Here is a 23,693-nt window from a genome sequence, read left to right as displayed (position 1 = left end):
AGTTCAGTGTTAGCTAGCTACATAGCTGTCTTTGTTTCCAAGATAATTGTGTAGTTTAGTGTGTGTAGCCTTGGAGTGATTATCTTAATTCACTGAGGTTCGCTAGCCAGCTATTTGTCGTCCTTAACGTAGGAGACTCTGCTAGCTAGCCAACAGCTAACTGCTAACAGCTAGCCAACGTCTACTGTTTTGAATTCAACAACCCGGTCAGGTAGTTTCACATTTTCATTTCATTTCATTACAGTACAACGGTTTGATTTGTTTGATCGTAGCTAGCTACATAGCCGTCTTTGTTTCAAAGATAATTGTGTAGTCTAGACCGATTCCCTAGGTTAGCTAGCCAGCTATTGTCGTTCTTTTAACTCAACGTAACGTAAACAACACTGCTAGCTAGCCAGCTAGCCCCCGAATAGCAGCACTGTAGAATTATTACACTCAACGGAACGACTTGATTAGTGTAGTGTCAACAACGCAGCTACTGCCAGCTAGCCTACTTTAGCAGTACTGTATCATTTTAATCATTTTAGTCAATAAGATTCTTGCTACGTAAGCTTAACTTTCTGAACATTCGAGACGTGTAGTCCGCTTGTCATTCCAATTTCCTTGCATTAGCGTAGCCTTTTCTGTAGCCTGTCAACTATGTGTCTGTCTATCCCTGTTCTCTCCTCTCTGCACAGACCATACAAACGCTCCACACCGCGTGGCCGCGACCACCCTAACCTGGTGGTCCCAGCGCGTACGACCCACGTGGAGTTCCAGGTCTCTGGTAGCCTCTGGAACTGCCAATCTGCGGCCAACAAGGCAGAGTTCATCTCAGCCTATGCCTCCCTCCAGTCCCTTGACTTCTTGGCACTGACGGAAACATGGATCACCACAGATAACACTGCTACTCCTACTGCTCTCTCCTCGTCCGCCCACGTGTTCTCGCACACCCCGAGAGCTTCTGGTCAGCGGGGTGGTGGCACCGGGATCCTCATCTCTCCCAAGTGGTCTTTCTCTCTTTCTCCCCTTACCCATCTGTCTATTGCCTCCTTTGAATTCCATGCTGTCACAGTTACCAGCCCTTTCAAGCTTAACATCCTTATCATTTATCGCCCTCCAGGTTCCTCGGAGAGTTCATCAATGAGCTTGATGCCTTGATAAGCTCCTTTCCTGAGGACGGCTCACCTCTCACAGTTCTGGGCGACTTTAACCTCCCCACGTCTACCTTTGACTCATTCCTCTCTGCCTCCTTCTTTCCACTCCTCTCCTCTTTTGACCTCACCCTCTCACCCTCCCCCTACTCACAAGGCAGGCAATACGCTTGACCTCATCTTTACTAGATGCTGTTCTTCCACTAACCTCATTGCAACTCCCCTCCAAGTCTCCGACCACTACCTTGTATCCTTTTCCCTCTCGCTCTCATCCAACACTTCCCACACTGCCCCTACTCGGATGGTATCGCGCCGTCCCAACCTTCGCTCTCTCTCCCCGCTACTCTCTCCTCTTCCATCCTATCTTCTCTTCCCTCTGCTCAAACTTTCTCCAACCTATCTCCTGATTCTGCCTCCTCAACCCTCCTCTCCTCCCTTACTGCATCCTTTGACTCCCTATGTCCCCTATCCTCCAGGCCGGCTCGGTCCTCCCCTCCCGCTCCGTGGCTCGACGACTCATTGCGAGCTCACAGAACAGGGCTCCGGGCAGCCGAGCGGAAATGGAGGAAAACTTCGCCGCCCCTGCGGACCTGGCATCCTTTCACTCCCTCCTCTCTACATTTTCCTCCTCTGTCTCTGCTGCTAAAGCCACTTTCTACCATTCTAAATTCCAAGCATCTGCCTCTAACCCTAGGAAGCTCTTTGCCACCTTCTCCTCCCTCCTGAATCCTCCCCCCTCCCTCCTCCCTCTCTGCAGATGACTTCGTCAACCATTTTGAAAAGAAGGTCGATGACATCCGATCCTCGTTTGCTAAGTCAAACGACACCGCTGGTTCTGCTCACACTGCCCTACCCTATGCTCTGACCTCTTTCTCCCCCTCTCTCCAGATGAAATCTCGCGTCTTGTGACGGCCGGCCGCCCAACAACCTGCCCGCTTGACCCTATCCCCTCCTCTCTTCTCCAGACCATTTCCGGAGACCTTCTCCCTTACCTCACCTCGCTCATCAACTCATCCCTGACCGCTGGCTACGTCCCTCCCGTCTTCAAGAGAGCGAGAGTTGCACCCCTTCTGAAAAAACCTACACTCGATCCCTCCGATGTCAACAACTACAGACCAGTATCCCTTCTCTCTTTTCTCTCCAAAACTCTTGAGCGTGCCGTCCTTGGCCAGCTCTACCGCTATCTCTCTCAGAATGACCTTCTTGATCCAAATCAGTCAGGTTTCAAGACTAGTCATTCAACTGAGACTGCTCTTCTCTGTATCACGGAGGCGCTCCGCACTGCTAAAGCTAACTCTCTCTCCTCTGCTCTCATCCTTCTAGACCTATCGGCTGCCTTCGATACTGTGAACCATCAGATCCTCCTCTCCACCCTCTCCGAGTTGGGCATCTCCGGCGCGGCCCACGCTTGGATTGCGTCCTACCTGACAGGTCGCTCCTACCAGGTGGCGTGGCGAGAATCTGTCTCCTCACCACGCGCTCTCACCACTGGTGTCCCCCAGGGCTCTGTTCTAGGCCCTCTCTTATTCTCGCTATACACCAAGTCACTTGGCTCTGTCATAACCTCACATGGTCTCTCCTATCATTGCTATGCAGACGACACACAATTAATCTTCTCCTTTCCCCCTTCTGATGACCAGGTGGCGAATCGCATCTCTGCATGTCTGGCAGACATATCAGTGTGGATGACGGATCACCACCTCAAGCTGAACCTCAGCAAGACGGAGCTCCTCTTCCTCCCGGGGAAGGACTGCCCGTTCCATGATCTCGCCATCACGGTTGACAACTCCATTGTGTCCTCCTTCCAGAGCGCTAAGAACCTTGGCGTGATCCTGGACAACACCCTGACGTTCTCAACTAACATCAAGGCGGTGTCCCGTTCCTGTAGGTTCATGCTCTACAACATCCGCAGAGTACGACCCTGCCTCACACAGGAAGCGGCGCAGGTCCTAATCCAGGCACTTGTCATCTCCCGTCTTGATTACTGCAACTCGCTGTTGGCTGGGCTCCCTGCCTGTGCCATTAAACCCCTACAACTCATCCAGAACGCCGCAGCCCGTCTGGTGTTCAACCTTCCCAAGTTCTCTCACGTCACCCCGCTCCTCCGCTCTCTCCACTGGCTTCCAGTTGAAGCTCGCATCCGCTACAAGACCATGGTGCTCGCCTACGGAGCTGTGAGGGGAACGGCACCTCAGTACCTCCAGGCTCTGATCAGGCCCTACACCCAAACAAGGGCACTGCGTTCATCCACCTCTGGCCTGCTCGCCTCCCTACCACTGAGGAAGTACAGTTCCCGCTCAGCCCAGTCAAAACTGTTCGCTGCTCTGGCCCCCAATGGTGGAACAAACTCCCTCACGACGCCAGGACAGCGGAGTCAATCACCACCTTCCGGAGACACCTGAAACCCCACCTCTTCAAGGAATACCTAGGATAGGGTAAGTAAGGGTAAGTAATCCTTCTCACCCCCCCCCCTTCTCCCCCAACAAGATTTAGATGCAAGTGGCTGTTCCACTGGTTGTCATAAGGTGTATGCACCAATTTGTAAGTCGCTCTGGATAAGAGCGTCTGCTAAATGACTTAAATGTAAATGTAAATGTATTAGACTGCTCCAACTAACTATTCATTAAGATCACAAGATGAAAGTGATGATGCGTTGTTTTCATCCCAGCTAAAGACTAATCTAGCCTGGTCCCAGATCAGTTTGGTTTGATGACAACCATAGGAGTTGGCTGTAGCACTAACAAATCTAGGACCAGCTAAAGAGGGGTCATATTGAGAAATTCCACCACCTCATTAGTGAGCCTTTGTGAACTTTGTGACACTGTCCGTCTGACACCTTATTGGTCAACTAGAATAATTTATTGGTTACAGAGGATGAACATAATGCAAAATCGGTCAATAAAATCAATGAGCAGTGTGGCGATCAGTCGTAGTCATGGATTAGCTTCAAAATATCAAAACCCTTCCAGAACAACACTGAACACAAATACTGCCTTAAGAGCATTGACTAGTAGTGTGGACAACGCATTATATTAAAGTGTGTGTTTGTACGTGTGTTTGTGTGTGTGTAACATAGAGAAGACCATGGGATTCTAACAATATGGATCCATTTAAAATAGCAAGATGGGTTCTTCAAGCATCACTGATTGATTCCTTCATGGATTTACCATCTTTACAGTCTTCCAAACCCACGCTACAGGCATATTGGTCTCGCCTCTCCTGACAGCCAGAAAAACTGTTCAAACTCTGGAAGAAGCCTGCTACACTCTTATTTATGATATCAATGAATGTAAATAAACATTTTGTTGTTGGCTGCTGAATGAATGTCCCCAGTAATAAGTCAACTCCTACCATTTACAAATCTTTAGTAATCAGAATGCGGTCAGACCATCACATAATTGGCATATATATGCAATACTCAAAAAAACAAAGGGAACACTTAAACAACACAATGTAACTCCAAGTCAATCACACTTGTGTGAAATCAAACTGTCCACTTAGGAAGCAACACTGATTGACAACAAATTGCACATGCTGTTGTGCAAATGGAATAGACAACAGGTGGAAAATATAGGCAATTAGCAAGACATCCCCAATAAAGGAGTGGTTCTGCAGGTGATAACCACAGACCACTTCTCAGTTCCTATGCTTCCTGGCTGATGTTTTGGTCACTTTTGAATGCTGGCGGTGCTTTCACTCTAGTGGTAGCATGAGACGGAGTCTACAACCCACACAAGTGGCTCAGGTAGTGCAGCTCATCCAGGATGGCACATCAATGCGAGCTGTGGCAAGAAGGTTTGCTGTGTCTGTCAGCCTGGTGTCCAGAGCATGGAGGCGCTACCAGGAGACAGGCCAGTACATCAGGAGATGTGGAGGAGGCCGTAGGAGGGCAACAACCCAGCAGCAGGACCGCTACCTCCGCCTTTGTGCAAGGAGGAGCAGGAGGAGCATTGCCAGAGCCCTGCAAAATGACCTCCAGCAGGCCACAAATGTGCATGTGTCTGCTCAAACAGTCAGAAACAGACTCCATGAGGGTGGTATGAGGGCCCGACGTCCACAGGTGGGGGTTGTGATTACAGCCCAACACCGTGCAGGACGTTTGGCATTTGCCAGAGAACACCAAGATTGGCCCTGGGTTCCTCCTAATGCAAGACAATGCTAGACCTCATGGGCTGGAGTGTGTCAGCAGTTCCTGCAAGAGGAAGGCATTGATGCTATGGACTGGCCCGCCCGTTCCCCAGACCTGTATCCAATTGAGCACATCTGGGACATCATGTCTCGCTCCATCCACCAACGCCACGTTGCACCACAGACTATCCAGGAGTTGGCGGATGCTTTAGTCCAGGTCTGGGAGGAGATCCCTCAGGAGACCATCCGCCACCTCATCAGCATGCCCAGGCGTTGTAGGGAGGTCATACAGGCAACGTGGAGGCCAAACACACTACTGAGCCTCATTTTGACTTGTTTTAAGGACATTCCATCAAAGTTGGATCAGCCTGTAGTGTGGTTTTCCACTTTAATTTTGAGTGAGACTCCAAATCCAGACCTCCATGGGTTGATAAATTTGATTTCCATTGATAATTTTTGTGTGATTTTGTTGTCAGCACATTCAACTATGTAAACTATGTATATATATATATATATATATATATATATATATATATATATATATATATATATATATATATATATATATATATATAAATAACTCTTACAGATTTTCCACGTGGGTGAGGATATTGGAAATGTAATCAAAGCCTATTGGATGATAAAAACAAGTTAACTAGGACAGAAGAAATTATAAGGCTTTTTACTCCACAACATAGGTACAGCAGATTACCTTATTGTTTGGGACACTTTTAAAATGTGCCTTTAGAGGTCACCCAATTCAGTTCTCATCTATAAAACAAAAGCAATTTAGGTCAAATGAGTCCATATTAACAAAGGAAATTGAAGGACTAACAGAACAGATGGATAGCAATAAAAACTGTACTATAGAGGCACATAATAAGTTAGAGGAAACACAAAAAGAAACGGAGGAACTTATTCAAGAAATATCCAGTGTAATATATTATAAAAATAAAGCGAACTGGATGGAATATGGGGAAAAACCCCACCAAATTCTTTTTTAATCTTCAACATGGAAATTCTACCAAAAATAATTTACTGAAGCTTGTTAGTTAGAAATGGGGTCACTCATGATTCACCAAACTATATTTTGAAAGAGGAAGGACTTTAAGCATATGTTTTCGTTTCAGTCTCCTCCATCTCCACTAACCAAAGCTAATTGTATGGATTTGTTTCCTATTAATAATGTAAAATTAACATCTGTACAGAATGACTCATGTGAAGGCCAGATTACAGAGGAGGAACTTCTTAGTGCAATTAAAGCCTTTAATTAAGGCTGGGAAAACTACAGGGCTGGATGGCATACGAGTGGAAGTAAACTTTTTTTGATAGACTCAGAGGACTGTTATTAGCACGTTTTAACCACTCCTATATAAATGGTAGATTATAAGACACTAACAAGGTCTGATTTCATTACTACTGAAACAGGATGCAAGTGGTAAATATAAAGATCCAGTCCATTTAAAATAAATTGGAGACCTTTTACACTTCAGTGTTGTGATGGAAAAACTCTAGCAAAATGTACAGCGCATTGAATTAAAAAAGGTATTGTTGGATACTATTCATCCCAATCAGTCAGGTTGTTTTTTTTACATGGATGATACATTGAAGATAATACAAGACAAGCACTGGAAACAATAGAACACTACGAAACATCTGGGAAACCAGGCCTGGTATTCATAATTGACTTTGAAAAGTCCTTTGATAAGGCCTTTGTTTATTTATAAATATCTATTATTTATTACAGACATCAAAATGTTAGCTGTTAAAAATCAGATCCAACAATAATATTAAGGGATTAGAAATACAGGGCTTAAAAATAAAGGTGTCATTGTACGCTGATGATTCATGTTATCTTTAAATACACAACTTGGATCCACAGCCTCATAGAGGATCTAGATACCTTTGTTTTTAATCCAGAGGTTAGAAAAAGTATGAGAAATGTACTATATTATGTATTGGATCACTAAAAACACAACTTTTACATTACCGTGTAGTTTATTAATAAAATGGTCTGACGGTGATGTGGACATACTCGGTATACAGTGGGGAGAACAAGTATTTGGGGTGGCAGGGTAGCCTAGTGGTTAGAGTGTTGGACTAGTAACCGGAAGGTAACCGGAACAAGGTACAAATCTGTCCCTGTTCTGCCCCTGAACAGACCATCATTGAAAATAAGAATTTGTTCTTAACTGACTTGCCTAGTTAAATAAAAGGTAAAATAAATTTGATACACTGCAGGTTTTCCTACTTACAAAGAGGTCTGTAATTTTTATCATCGGTACACTTCAACTGTGAGAGACGGAATCTAAAACGAAAATCACATTGTATGATTTTTAATGAATTCATGTGCATTTTATTGCATGACATAATTATTTGATCACCTACCAAACAATAAGAACTCCGGGTCTCACAGGCTTGTTAGTTTTTCTTTAAGAAACCCTCCTGTTTCACTCATTACCTGTATAAAAGACACCTGTCCACACACTCAATCAAACAGACTCCAACCTCTCCACAATAGCCAAGACCAGAGAGCTGTGTAAGGACACCAGGGATACAATTGTAGACCTGCACACGGCTGGGATGGGCTACAGGACAATAGCCAAGCAGCTTGGTGAGAGGCAACAACTGTTGGCGCAATTATTAGAAAATGGAAGAAGTTCAAGATGACGGTCAATCACCCTCGGTCTGGGGCTTCATGCAAGATCTCACCCTGTGGGGCATCAATGATCATGAGGAAGGTGAGGGATCAGCCCAGAACTACACGGCAGGACCTGGTCAATGACCTGAAGAGAGCTGGGACCACAGTCTCAAAGAAAACCATTAGTAGCACACTACGCCGTCATGGATTAAAATCCTGCAGCGCACGCAAGGTCCCCCTGCTCAAGCCAGCGCATGTCCAGGCCCGTCTGAAGTTTGCCAATGACCATCTGGATGATCCAGAGGAGGAATGGGAGAAGGTCATGTGGTCTGATGAGACAAAAATAGAGCTTTTTGGTCTAAACTCCACTTGCCATGTTTGGAGGAAGAAGAAGGATGAGTACAACCCCAAGAACACCATCCTAACCGTGAAGCATGGAGGTGGAAACATCATTCTATGGGGATGCTTTTCTGCAAAGGGGACAGGACGACTGCACTGTATTGAGGGGAGGATGGATGGGGCCATGTATCGCGAGATCTTGGCCAACAACCTCCTTCCCTCAGTAAGAGCACTGAAGATGGGTCGTGGCTGGGTCTTTCAGCATGACAACGACCTGAAACACACAGTCAGGGCAACTAAGGAGTGGCTCCGTAAGAAGAAGGTCCTAGAGTGGCCTAGCCAGTCTCCAGACCCGAACCCAATAGAAAATCTTTGGAGGGAGCTGAATATCCGTATTGCCCAGCGACAACCCCGAAACCTGAAGAAGGTCTGTATGAAGGAGTGGGCCAAAATCCCTGCTGCATTGTGTGCAAACCTGGTCAAGAATTACAGGAAACGTCTGATCTCTGTAATTGCAAACAGGTTTCTGTACCAAATATTAAGTTATGCTTTTCTTATGTATCAAATACTTATGTCATGCAATAAAATGCAAATTAATTACTTTAAAAGCATACAATGTGATGTTCTGTATTTTTGTTTTAGATTCCGTCTCTCACAGTTGAAGTGTACCTATGATAACAATTACAGACTTCTACATGCTTTGTAAGTAGGAAAACTTGCAAAAGCGGCAGTGTATCAAATACTTGTTTTCCCCACTGTACATATCCCGAAATAAATGAATGATCTCACACCAACACATTTTAATAGAAAGGTAGCAAAAATAGATAGCATCTAAGGAAAAGAACTGTCTATTTGTGGAAAAATCACCCTGAATAAATCTTTAGTCATATCACAGTTAACCTATTTGCTTATGGTCTTACCTACACCTAGCGACCCGTTTTTAAAATTATATGAGCAAAAAATATTCAATTTTATTTGGAATGCAAACCAGACTAAATTAAAAGGGCAGGCCTCCCGGGTGGCGCAGTGGTTAAGGGCGCTGTACTGCAGCGCCAGCTGTGACAGAGAATCTGGGTTCACACCCAAAAAATATTTGTATTTTTTAAACAAAATATAGAAATTTGGTTGAAATTTCAGTTTAATCCACCTGAAAAGGCAGAACAAATAATACTACAAATATTGTGGTTAATCTCAAATATACTAATTGATAATATATACAAGCCTCCCCCTATTATATATACATTAAAAAAAATTGTATAAAATGGTAAATTATATCATAAATAGGACTGGTGGAGTTGTCACACATGTAGCTAACACAAATATATGGAAATGTCTGTTCTACCCAAAATTACAACTAAATTGCAGCATTACCACAAAAATGGCAAGTGGAAGGGGGAAAAAGTAAGGAACTTGTCTATCGGCCCTAGATTAAGGACCAAAATTGGTTGAAGAAAACTGTGATACATTTTTTAAAAACATACCAGTTTAATTGAACGACCAAAAAATTGACAGCTGTACCATATCAATTGCAAAATAGCTGGGAAGAGATTTACAATGTACCCATTCCATGGCACATGGTTTATGAATTGACACGCAAAACAACGCCGATTCAAAACTTACCATTTCAATTATTTAACCAAATTCTTGCAACTAATAGAACCTTATATAAGGTTGAAGTCAGAGGTTTACATACACCTTAGCCAAATACATTTAAACTCAGTTTTTCACAATACCTGACATTAATCCTAGTAAAAATTCTCCGTCTTAGGTCAGGTAGGATCACCACTTTATTTTAAGAACGTGAAATGTCAGAATAATAGTAGAGAAAATTATTTATTTCAGCTTATATTTCTTTCATCACATTCCCAGTGGGTCAGAAATTGACATACCAAATACTAATTGAGTGTATGTTTCAGGTAGCCTTCCACAATAAGGTTGGGTGAATTTTGGCCCATTCCTCCTGACAGAAGCTTCTAGAGTCATGACAATTTTCTGGAATTGTTCAAGCTATTTAAAGGCAGTCATCTTAGTGTATGTGAACTTCTGACCCACTGGAATTGTGATACAGTGAATTATAAGTGAAATAATCTGTCTGTCAACAATTGTTGGAAAAATTAAAATGTGTCATGCACAAAGTAAAATGTCCTAACCGACTTGCCAAAACTATAGTTTGGTAACAAGAAATGTGTGGCTTGGTTGAAAAGAGTTTTAATGACCTAAGTGTATGTAAACTTCCGACTTCAACTGTATATGGGGGATACAACCTTCCCAGCTCTGCAGATTTATCTGCGAAGAGGCAGAGTCATTAGATCATTTATTTTCGGTCACAGGTCCAGGAATGGCTTTAGAATTGCAACATTTACCTGGAGCTAATGCTGCAGATAGCAATACTGGGTGATTTGAAAAGTCATAGATAGTCAAATCGATCAAAAATATACTTTTAGCAAAAATTCTATTTTAATTTACAATCTGTAGAACTATGAGAATAGAAAGGTTCAGAACTTTTGTGAAGCATCACAGCACAGTTGAAAAATATATGACAAATAGAAATCCAATATGGATGGTGTTAAGAGATAGGAAGGGTTGAATAGAGATGAAGGGTGGGACTAATAACAACACAATAAATGTAAAACATGCGGGTCTGTAAAATGTATATAGGTCAAGAAATTTTGTGAAATAATACAGTTAAAAATATATGGCAAATAGAAATTAATAAACAGAAACAGATGGGAGAGGTGGAGGTTAGACAAGGCCTGGACTAACATTTTGGATAGATATATATATCTATATCCCCAAAAATATATGGGGGATTGGAAATGATCCAGACAATTACATTGATGGAAGCTACAGTCTATCTATCTTCAATAAAGCTGATCTCCCCCCTGAAATTATAATCTTTAGTAATCCTCAACCATTCTAGATATAACTGAATACATTATCCAGGTATTTATGTTGTCATGGCGATAAATTATTAATACAGACACTTCTGGAACAGACGTTGTCAAGGGGACCAAAAAATGCTGACAGATGTAACCTTTAGTCCCTTCCCACTGACTTATTTACGGCCCTTATGAGTGTGTGTGTGTGTGTGTGTGTGTGTGTGTGTGTGTGTGTGTGTGTGTGGGCTACAATATAAATCCACAGTAAGTTGATCCCAGCCCAACATACAAACAGCACAGCTGGGGGTTTTGGCAACTCAAGCGCCACCTGCTCAAGGCTTTATATTGTATACTGACTGGCCTGAATGCCATAATGCATGTCAACCCTCACACCTACTAAACTCACCACATTTAATTCAACTGCCAATTTGCATATAAATTCCAATGCATGGCAATGTAATTCCCAACACAACACCATCACAGGTAGTCGCTCTCTCTCATGGTCTTCAGGTTCCGTTGTGGAGTGTTGGAATGATTCTACAATGAAAACGGTTGCATTGTTCCTGAATGAAATACGGTTTTATGACTCATTGGCGGTTTTCTGGCAGACGAGATCATTCTTCTTGACCAAAACTACCCAAAAAATATATTAAAGCTTTGTTTTATTGTGTAGCCTGGTGGTTGAAGGGAGAACCAGGACAGGTATGACAACACCCATGAAAGAGGGGAAAACAAGTGAGAAATTGAATAGATTGTACATCAAAAAGTTGTCTTCTCAGTGCATACAGTCAGCTGCTTACAATCAACTGCTTACTAGTTGTTATTTTGCCTGCTAATTTCTCTAAAATATGAATATGTCAGTAGTGCATATGAGTAGCATGGTAAGTGTGCTGCCTGATAGCTAGCTGTTGAAACATTATAACATACAGCAGTAGCTGAAGAAGAGACTGTCAATCAGCACGCACGCGCTCTCTGTCAATCAGCACGCACACACACCTCCTAATAAAATTATCATTATGTGGGACGACTGGCATTATGTTGCTGTAGTTCTAGCAGAATGTTACTGCCAGAGCCAATCAGATACGGCGTATAGAATATTTCAATCATTGCTCAGTAAAGTTTGAGAAAGTCAGACGGACTTGAGAAAGTCAGAACCTCTCCATGTCCAATCAGATAAAAGGGTAGTGGCGCAGGCCAGGGCTGGACTAGTGAAGAGACTATTTTTCTTTCCCTCTCTCCCTCTGGGAAGTTAGCTAGATGTGAACTGGGGCTGGCTGTAAGACTTCCACCCTGGCAGTACTCGGATGCTCTGCTGAAAGGAGAGGAGCGCCTTCCTTTCAGATGGCAATAACACGGTCAACCATCATCCACTCTCTGGAGCAAATTGTTGTTTTTTTGGCAAAAGCTAGCCCGAGTGGCCGTGCTCTGCTGCTGAGAAACCATATTGTTCCGATGCTACATTGAGCCACCTGCCCACCACACAAACACAACCTACCTCCCTCCCTCTCCATTTCAACATTCATCCACCCAACCCCCTTTGCAGTTTGCACATATCCGGCAACTGCATCAGTGCCAGAAGAAGAGAAAGAAATGAAATACTGTAGTAAAAAAACAACAAAGGGGAGATTAACAAAAAGAAAAGTCACTTCATCAAAACAGACGATAATGCGATAGTCCCTTAAGTCTGTCTTTTTTCAGGAGGAAAGAAGAGTTTTGGCCGTTGTCCCTGGCTGAGAGCTACAGCTCTGCTACAGCGCTGGGCCTGTTGTGTGGATGGAACATATGGCTGCTGGTGAAACACTCAGAACACAATGCAGTACCATTCCAGAACACAATGCAGTACCATTCCAGAACACACACACCACAGAGAGAGAAGAAACAGATTGGTTTGGACTTAGAAACAAGTGATTTGAAGTTAGGCCGATACACTCATCGAAACATTATTCTTTTACTACTAGCCTACATGTTCATGTTCAGCACATGCCAGCATTTAGCAAAAGTCCAAAAGGGTTATTTTACTGATGTATATTCATCAGGCGTTCAATAACAAAACATTTGTCGAACTAAAAAGTCAAAGCCGGTTGTGAGCAGAAAAACTGCAGGTTATTTTGAGAAACTTCTGTGAAAAAAAACTGGTCCTTCATGCAAATAATTTGTCTTGCATTATTGAGAACTAAAAATCTCAGTCAAGGTCAGACCTGGGTTCAAATACCTCATCTGTAATTAATTAAGCTTTCATGTTGCAATGGAACCAATAGAAGTCACAAAACTGCAAAGTCAGTCCATTTTGCCTCCAGGCAGACTCGAGCAAATACCAAAAATATATGGAAGATTTCAAATAGTATTTGAACCCAAGTCATGAGGCCAGGCCTTGAACCTGAAGATCACTTGCTGACTGCTGTTTCAATAATATGCAGTCACTCTTCTTTTCACCCCAGACTATACTCCACTTCCCCTGTTAGCAATTCGTCTCCAGAAGGCTATTTGTCAAATTTAGAGTTTCGATCCGTTTCCACCAGTCCTTTCCCCAGCTCGCGTTACAATTGGCCGTTTCCTGCAATAGGGAAAACATAAGGCCCTCAAAAGAATAGCAAGACCAAACAACTGCTAAAAAAAACATCCACATAGAAAGAAAAAGTGCCTCCCGAGTGTCGCAGCGGTCTAAGGCGTCACTACAGACCTGGGTTCGATCCAGGGCTGTCGCTGCATGCCACGACCAGGAGACCCATGAGGCAGCGCACAATTGGCCCAGGTTAGGGGAGGGTTTGGCTGGCCGAAATGTACTTGTCCCATCGCGCTCTCGTGGCTCCTGTGGCGGGCCGGGTGCATGCATGCTGACACGGTTGCCAGTTGGACAGGGTTTCCCTCGACACATTGGTGAGGCTAATCAGCCGTACCAGTGAATGTCCAGGAGGTGAGCTTCTCGCCTCTACCTCGTGTTGAGATTTCAGAGTACAAACCACTTTGGGCATGAGCTGCAGCTCGACGCCTTTCTGGTCTGATATGTTCATTCTTAACCCATCGTTTTATACGGTTCATTCAAAAGGGGCGGTTCACCAGGCTGATACTTCCTCTGACCTCACTCAGGGAGCAGTGACTACTTCCTTGTACAAAAAGTTAGAGAAACAATTTCCTCTTATAGTTTCTAAGATGACATCATCTCTTAACAAAAACACATTTCATACACAACTGAGAGGATGGAAACTCCGTACATGTAGTGTGTCTACTTTAAGTTAATGTATTTCCTTTATAACATTTTTAATGACATCACAAAAAATAATGGAAATTACATTATTGTTCTTTAGATCACCTCTGACCATGCAACATGTAAAGTGTTGATCCTATGTTTCATGAGCTAAAATAAAAGATCCCAGAAAAAATGTTGTGTTAGAAATATTGTTCCAGTATTCGCTTTAGAGCGTGTTAAGAGTTTCGGCGGAAAAATGTCTGTGTAGACAAAGGCACATTCCTGTGTGAACATTGGAGGGATGTTCTCTCCTTGATTTACAACAGGGTGTGAGCGGTCAACCCCCCCACCAGCTCCCTTCTCCCTCCTCTGCGGGTGAGGGGGTCTGGCCGAAGTCATCCACTGCAAAGCTGATCCATCCCATCTGGATCCTCCCCATCTGGATCCTCGAGGGACAGTCATGACAATGCCAATTGCACACTCCCTCAAAACTTGAGATATCTGTGAGATATCTGTGGCATTATGTTGTGTGATAAAACTGCACATTTTAGAGTGACCTTTTGTCCCCAGCACAAGGTGCACCTGTGCAATGATCATACTGTTTAATCAGCTTCTTGATATACCACACCTGTCAGGCATATGGATTATCTAGGAAAATGAGAAAAGCTCACTCACAGCAATGTAAACAAATTTGTGCACATTTTAGAGAAACACTTTTTTCTGGGATATTTTATTTCAGCTCATGAAACATAGGATCAACACTTTACATGTTGCATTTATATTTTCATTCAGTGTACATTCAGAGCCTTTGGGGGAAGAGAGTAATACAGAATTTGATTTGAAGCATACCTAAATATAAACAAGAACTGAAAGCTAAAATACTCCTTTGTGAGCAGTTCCACATTTTAAGATGTGAGACACAGCAGTTTTAATGAAATATCTCATATATAACTGTATCTCGGGGCACTGGTTGCAGTCAGGAGGGAAAATAGGTCAATCATCATATAGTAGACTTACTAGAGCATTGATTTTAGGAGTGAGATGTGAGATTGGACAGAAGACTTGTGGTGTAATGGTGTAAATGATTTGCAAAGCTATTCGATATAATAATGAGACATCCAGTGAGGCTCAGTTGGTAGAGCACGGAGTAGCAGCGCCAGGGTTGTGGGGTTGATTCTCACAAGGGACCCGTATGAAAAAGTATGAACATTTATGCACTCACTGTAAGTTGCTCTACATAAGAACGTCTGCTAAATGACTACAAACATTTAGATGTACAGAATAGCTGTATGTGTGTAAATGAAAAAGGTACCCAGACTGCCCTTGGGCGTAGTAAACATAACCAACGCCATACATGATTTTCTGTACTTTACACTTATTTAACCCCCAGATAGTGTCTCTACTACAGTACTCACACATAAGTCTTTAGTCCACTGAGGTTAACATCTTATGTGGGTTACTGTGGACAGGAGCACCAGCAAACATTGCGTCAGTTCCCTTGTAAATCACAACTTTGAAAGAAACGCAATTAAAAGCCTCAAGGTCATATTCCTCTGGGGAGTTGATTCTAAAAAAAATAAAAATCCTCAGGCACTCTCCCCCCCTCTTTCACTCGTTCCATCTCTCTCAGTCCCCCTCTCGCAATCTTGCTCCCGCCTTCTCTTTCTCTCTCCATTTCTTGCTCTCAGTCCCCCCTCCATCCTTCCCTCTTGTCTCCAATACAGGATAAACATTACTAACGGTTACTTTGTGGTGGTGGCAGAACCATTTATTCCCGCTGAAAGCATTCAGCGTTTGCAGCAGAAATTGGTCACAGGTGTGCAGCCGTGTGCAATGGATCTTAATCTGAAGGCAATAATGGTCCTGTGCTGAGGAGAGGTCACGGAATGAGCCAGGCGAAAGGAACAGGAACTTGAAGCTGTTCCTACTGAAGGCCCAGTCAGAATGGTATCTCTCCACTCCACGTTCATTCATTTCAGTCTGAGAGGGATTAAGCTATTAGACAGAGAGCTGGAGACACTGGCCTAGCCTACACCCCAGTAAGAGGAGGAGACAATATCTTCTTTTGAGTGATGAATTGAAACCTGCTTGGGATTGGGGGCAAAGTCACATTCTAGAATGCCCCTCACAAAGGAACGAGTTGGCTGCTGGACTTCAGGGTACCCAACTTGTAGAAAATAACATGAATATGAGAGAATTTAACCATTAAAGTTTCACAACAAACCTATCATATGATTTCATTTATAGACACTATCTGTTCCCATCTGAGACTGTTGAAACAGAACACACCATGCACTGTGGGAAGAGGCCACCACAGCACAGAAGCCAACCAGGCTAGATCGGTTTACACGTTTAAAGCAAGTTGACATAGCCTAGAAAGCCAAATTACCCAAAACATTGTGTTCAATTACGACTAGAAGAGGCGCTTTTCCTTTCAGAGCCTTTTAGACTGTTCAAGGGCATTCTGGCTCTGAACCACAAGGGAGGATTCTGCTCTCCCCGTATATCTACTGAACACTAAGGTTCTTATTTCAATTGTTACAAAAACCACCAATAACGTCAAATCAAATGTATTTATATAGCCCTTCGTACATCAGCTGATATCTCAAAGTGCTGTACAGAAACCCAGCCTAAAACCCCAAACAGCAAACAATGCAGGTGTAAAAGCACGGTGGCTAGGAAAAACTCCATAGAAAGGAGTCATCAAATCTAAACAGTGTCAGGCCTAGTTATTTTTCGTCTAGGCTGCAGAATGATTTTCTAAAATTGGTAGGACTATGTTTCTCTTGTCCATAAAAATACTCAGATATCAGTTATATTAGCCTACCTTCTAAAAATAATTTTATAGCAGTATCAAGTGTAGGCCAGTCATTTCATCTTGATCATCTGGGAAAGAGCATGTGTGATATTCTTTCTTCCAGTAGGCAACTTTCTCTCAGTTTCAGACTGGTAAAAAAAGGAAGTGGCGGGATTTTATTTAGTTGCTGCGGCACAGCCTGCCTTAGTTGCTGCGGCACAGCCTGCCTTAGTTGCTGCGGCACAGCCTGTGCATGGAGCCCCAGATCGAGGGAGATTATCAGTGGTCTTGTAATGTCTTCCATTTCCTAATAATTGCTCCCACAGTTGATTTCTTCAAACCAAGCTGCTTACCTATTGCAGATTCAGTCTTCCCAGCCTGGTGCAGGTCTACAATTTTGTTTCTGGTGTCCTTTGACAGCTCTTTGGTCTTGGCCATAGTGGAGTTTGGAGTGTGACTGTTTGAGGTTGTGGACCGGTGTCTTTTTATACTGATAACAAGTTCAAACAGGTCCCATTAATACAGGTAACAAGTGGAGGACAGAGGAGCCTCTAAAAGAAGAAGTTACAGGTCTGTGAGAGCCAGAAATCCTGCTTGTTTGTAGGTGACCAAATAGTTATTTTCCACCATAATTTGCAAATAAATTCATTTTAAAAAATCATACAATGTGATTTTCTGGATTTTTTTTCTTTCATTTTGTCTGTCATAGTTGAAGTGTACCTATGATGAAAATCACAGGCCTCATCTTTTTAAGTGGGAGAACTTGCACAATTGGTGGCTGACTAAACACTTTTTTGCCCCACTGTATGTGATATATATATATATATTTTTTAAATGTGCGCACACTAGATAACCTCCCTGATACAATATCCTGCTCTATACCATATCATTAGTTGGATATGGATTAATAGCTGTATGCGCTCACATGGGAGAGGATTAACCAGCTGAAGAGACACACAGGTATCGAGATGATCAATAAGCTATCCAGTGATGCCAACAGAAATATCTATTTTAAAATCACTGTTCCTTTGCAAAAGGGCAATTATCCAAAAATTCCTTGGCTCATCCATAAAATAAATTCAATCTGAACAGAGATATAGAGTACTTTGAGAGCCAAATCAATAGTTCAACAAATAATACTACATCAATGAGTTGAAAAACAGCTGGATGGATCTGCATGGTGTGTGCGTGCGTATGTTGGTTTTTATTGTACTTTTACAACGGCTTCCAAATCGATTTCCGCCATCTACCGTCTAATAGAGAAATAATGCCTGGCGTATAACACCAGTATAGTTTATAGTACATGAGTGTTTGCCATTTAATAGTAAAAGTGTGTCTTTCTTTTATTAGACTACATTTCACAGCCAAGAAGACACTCATTCACTTTAAATGCTCTGGAGTTGGGAGCTTGGAAAAAGCAGTTTGTTGACCACATAGAAACAATAACCGCATACTGAGCTAAAACCTCCACTATAGGATCTGTCCCAAATGGTACCCTACTCCCAATATAAAGCCCTATGGGCCCTGGTCAAAACTAGTACACTAGGGACTAGGGAATTTGGGATGCACAGTTTTATTTATAAAGTGCCTCTCAGTGTGTGTGTATGTGTGCCAGTAAAGGCAGATAGATACCTGTAGATTGTTTATACTGTCGAGATGTATTTTATATTTTTTTCTAGGAGTGGGTCTCGCTGGGTACTTCCATATATGTGAGTGATTACTGTTGTTATGCAGAATTTAATGCCTATTCTGAACATATCTGTGGTTGGTAACTCACCTCTCAGGGATCAATGCCTTTATAATCTAAATCTGTTGTTGGTCTGCAGAGATGAATATTATTAGTGTGTGTGTGTGTTCTGAACTAATGACCTATGGATACAGGTTGAGCCAACATCCCACTATTTTAAAACTGGGACAGAGCTCTCGCTCTGTCTCACTAACCCCTTTTTGTCTGCTCATAAAAAGGAGTAATAATGGCCCAGTGCACTACTTTTAAAATATATAAATTGTATTGTGATTTATCAGGGTTGCTGCAGCACCCTCAGCACCAATAATTCTTGCGGCTATGGGACAGCTGTGATGGAAACAAGTCGTTTCGGTACAATTCTCTAAATGCAGACAGATAATGTTCGTTCCACATGGTGGGATCTTTTTGTGTTGGTAAAATTATGTTGAAATGCCTTCATGCTCAAATACTGATATAATAATAACCATCAAATCGAAGTAAACGTGGAGTCACGCAACGATACACTACATCACCAAAATAATGTGGGCAGCTGCTCGAACATCTCATTCCAAAAATCACTGGCATGAATATGGAGTTGGTCACCCCTTTGCTGCTATAACAACCTCCACTTTTCTGGGAAGGCTTTCCACTAGATGTTGAACATTCCTGCGGGGACTTGCTTCCATTCAGCCACAAGAGCATTAGTGAGATCGGGCACTGATGTTGGGCGACTAGGCCTGGCTCACAAACGGTGTTCCAATTCATCCCAAAGGTGTTCGATGGGGTTGAGATCAAGGCTCTGTGCAGGCCAGTCAAGTTCTTCCACCCCCATCTAGACAAACTAAGGGGCCTAGCCCGAACCACGAAAAACAACCCCAGACCATTATTCCTTCTCCACCAAACTTTACAGTTGGCACTATACAGTCGGAACTACACAGCCAGACAGGAAGTGTTCTCCTGGCATCCGCCAAACCCGGATTCGTCCGTCAGACTGCCAGATGGTGAACCGTGCGTGATTCATCACTCTAGAGAACACATTTCCACTGCTCCAGAGTCCAATGGAGGTGAGCTTTTGGTGATCTTAGGCTTGCTGGGTCATGGAAACCCATTTCATGAAGCTCCCGATGAACAGTTCTTGTGCTGACATTGCGTCCAGAGGCAGTTTGTAACTCAGTGGTGAGTGTTGCAACTGAGGACAGATGCTAATTTACGCACTACAGCACTCGGCGGTCCCGTTCTCTGACCTTGTATGGCCTCCCACTACGCGGCTGAGCCGTTGCTGCTCCTAGACATTTACAATTCACAATAACAGCACTTTCAGTTAATCAGGGCAACTCTAGCAGGGCAGAAATTTGACAAACTGACTTGTTGGAAAGGTGGCATCCAATGATAGTGGCATGTTGAAAGCCACTGAGCTCTTCAGTATGGCCATTCTACTGCCAATGTTTGTCTATGGGGATTGCATGGCTGTGTGCTCGATTTTATACACCTGTCAGCAACGGGTGTGGCTGAAATAGCCAAATCCACTAAATTGAAGTAGTGTCCACATACTTTTGTGTATATACGCACACAACCAGTTAAAAGTTTTAGAACACCTACCCATTGAAGGGTTTTTCTTTATTTTTACAATTTTCTACAGTGAAATAACACATATGGAATCATGTAGGAACGAAAAGTGTTAAATCAAAATATATTTTATATTTGAGATTCGTCAAATAGCCACCCTTTGCCTTGACAGCTTTGCACAATCTTGGCATTCTCTCAACCAGCTTCATGACGCAGTCACCTGGAATGCATTTCAATTAACAGGTGTACCTTAAGAACATTTGTGGAATTTCTTTCCTTCTTAATGCGTTTGCGCCAATCAGTTGTGTTGTGACAAGGTACACAGAAGGCAGCACTATTTGGTAAAAGACCAAGTCCATATTATGGCAAGAACAGCTCAAATAAGCAAAGAGAAAACAACAGTCTATTACTTTAGACATGCAGGTCAGTCAATACGGAACATTTCAATAACTTTTTCTTCAAGTGCAGTCGCAAAAACCATCAAGCGCTATAATGAAACTGGCTCTCAGGAGGACCGCCACAGGAATGGAAGACCCAGAGTTACCTCCGCCGCAGAGGATACGTTCATTAGAGTTACCTCCGCCGCAGAGGATACGTTCATTAGAGTTACCTCCGCCGCAGAGGATACGTTCATTAGAGTTACCTCCGCCGCAGAGGATACGTTCATTAGAGTTACCTCCGCCGCAGAGGATACGTTCATTAGAGTTACCTCCGCCGCAGAGGATACGTTCATTAGAGTTACCTCCGCCGCAGAGGATACGTTCATTAGAGTTACCTCCGCCGCAGAGGATACGTTCATTAGAGTTACCTCCGCCGCAGAGGATACGTTCATTAGAGTTACCTCCGCCGCAGAGGATACGTTCATTAGAGTTACCTCCGCCGCAGAGGATACGTTCATTAGAGTTACCCGCCGCAGAGGATACGTTCATTAGAGTTACCTCCGCCGCAGAGGATACGTTCATTAGAGTTACCTCCGCCGCAGAGGATACGTTCATTAGAGTTACCTCAAGGCAGAGGATACGTTCATTAGAGTTACCACAAGGCAGAGGATACGTTCATTAGAGTTACCTCAAGGCAGAGGATACGTTCATTAGAGTTACCACAAGGCAGAGGATACGTTCATTAGAGTTACCACAAGGCAGAGGATACGTTCATTAGAGTTACCTCAAGGCAGAGGATACGTTCATTAGAGTTACCACAAGGCAGAGGATACGTTCATTAGAGTTACCACAAGGCAGAGGATACGTTCATTAGAGTTACCACAAGGCAGAGGATACGTTCATTAGAGTTACCTCAAGGCAGAGGATACGTTCATTAGAGTTACCTCAAGGCAGAGGATACGTTCATTAGAGTTACCTCCGCCGCAGAGGATACGTTCATTAGAGTTACCTCCGCCGCAGAGGATACGTTCATTAGAGTTACCTCCGCCGCAGAGGATACGTTCATTAGAGTTACCTCCGCCGCAGAGGATACGTTCATTAGAGTTACCTCTGCCGCAGAGGATACGTTCATTAGAGTTACCTCCATCCTTTGGTCTGTAGTTCAAATTGGAAATTTTGGTTCCAACCTCCGTGTCTTTGAGATGCAGCGTGGGTGAACGGATTATCTCTGCATGTGTATTTCCCACCGTAAAGCATGGAGGAGGAGGTGTTATGGTGTTGGGGTACTTTGCTGGTGACACTGATTTATTTAGAATTCAGGGCATTCTGTAGTGATACGCCATCCCATCTGGTTTGGGCTTAGTGGGACTATCATTTATTTTTCAACAGGACAATGACCCAACACACCTCCAGGCAGTGTAAGGGCTATTTTACCAAGAAGGAGAGTGAGGAAGGGCTGCATCAGATGACCTGGCCTCCACTATCACCCAAACATCAACCCAATTGAGATGGTTTGGGATGAGTTGGGGACTGCAGAGTGAAGGAAAAACAGCCAACAAGTGCTCAGCATATGTGGGAACTCCTTCAAGAATGTTGGAAAAGTATTTTAGGTGAAGCTGATTGAGCAAATGCCAAGAGTGTGCAAAGCTGTCATCAAGGCAAAGGGTGGCTATTTGAAGAACAAATATAAAATAAATTGATTTGTTTAACACTATTTTGGTTACTACATGACTCCATGTGTGTTATTTCATAGTTTTGATGTCTTTATTATTCTACAATGTAGAAAATTGTAAAAAAAAAGAAAAAAAACATTGAATGAGTAGGTGTTCTAAAACTTTTGACAGATAGTGTACAGTGTATGTTGTGTGGTCCTCCCATTACGACTCGGGAAGCCATGCAGTTGATTAGGCAACAGATTAAATAAATTAGGATGAACTTCACAGGGTGATGAGCTTGATGCAGATTTTCCAAAAATATTGAGGGTCTTATTCTGGTGACATGATGATCGATGCTTGACTGCTGTTTGACAAATAAAACTATTCTGTCTCTTCTCCATAATAATTTCATCATGTAGACTAGCCTACCTGCACTGAATCTGCAAAGCTGTTGGCTAGAGTGCAGATGTCAAAACCAGAGCACATTGTCTATTTAATGCAACAGTTTTTGTGACAAAACTAGCGGTAGAGTCGAAAATACGATGGAAACACATTCAACTTTAATTTGGTACATGAAAACATTGTGTGCACGTCATCACGCACGGACTTATCTGCAACAAGTCTGTTTGGTAGAAACAGACGACTGCTGGAAAAATGTGCATATTTTCTTTATTATGAATCTATTTGATTGTAGTATATTTATTGAATCACAGCAGTGTAATGCCTACATGGTCATATATATTGAAGCCATATGCAAACCTCTTGGTTCCTGTTAAAGCACTTTAAAGGCGACGGATCATATAGTTTAACAGATCAGATTTGAATTTCAGTCCATCGTCATCAATCCATTGTACCACACCTAAGTACACTGAGTGTACGAAACATTAAGAACACCTGCTCTTTCCATGACAGACTGACCCAGTGAATCTAGGTAAACGCTATGATCCCTAAATGATGTTACTGTTGAATCCACTTCAATCAGTGTAGATGAAGGGGAGGAGACAGGTTAAAGAAGGATTTGTAAGCCTTGAGACATTGTGTATGTGTGCCATTCAGAGGGTGAATGGGCAAGACAAAATATTTAAGTGCCTTTGAACGGGGTATGGTAGCACTGGTTTGAGTGTCAAAAACTGCAAAGATGCTGGGTTTCTCAGGTTCAACGGTTTCGCGTGTGTATCACGAATGGTCCACCACTCAACGGACATCCAGCCAACTTGACAACATGGGTCAGCATCCCTGTGGAACGCTTTCAACAATGTGTA

At 43.0% G+C, this 23,693-nt stretch overlaps 1 protein-coding gene across 2 annotated transcripts in view; it reads right to left on the bottom strand.

The window, feature by feature from the left end:
• The window catches only part of LOC118398985 (zinc finger protein 704-like), a 112,099-nt gene that overhangs the window by 82,231 nt on the left and 6,175 nt on the right, over positions 1–23,693 (bottom strand). The window lies entirely within an intron of this gene.

Source organism: Oncorhynchus keta, chromosome 20 (assembly GCF_023373465.1).
Source record: "Oncorhynchus keta strain PuntledgeMale-10-30-2019 chromosome 20, Oket_V2, whole genome shotgun sequence".
In the NCBI taxonomy this organism is placed as follows: Eukaryota; Metazoa; Chordata; class Actinopteri; order Salmoniformes; family Salmonidae; genus Oncorhynchus; species Oncorhynchus keta.
Note: the sequence above shows the minus strand (reverse complement) of the source record. Positions and strands in the feature narration are given on the sequence as shown.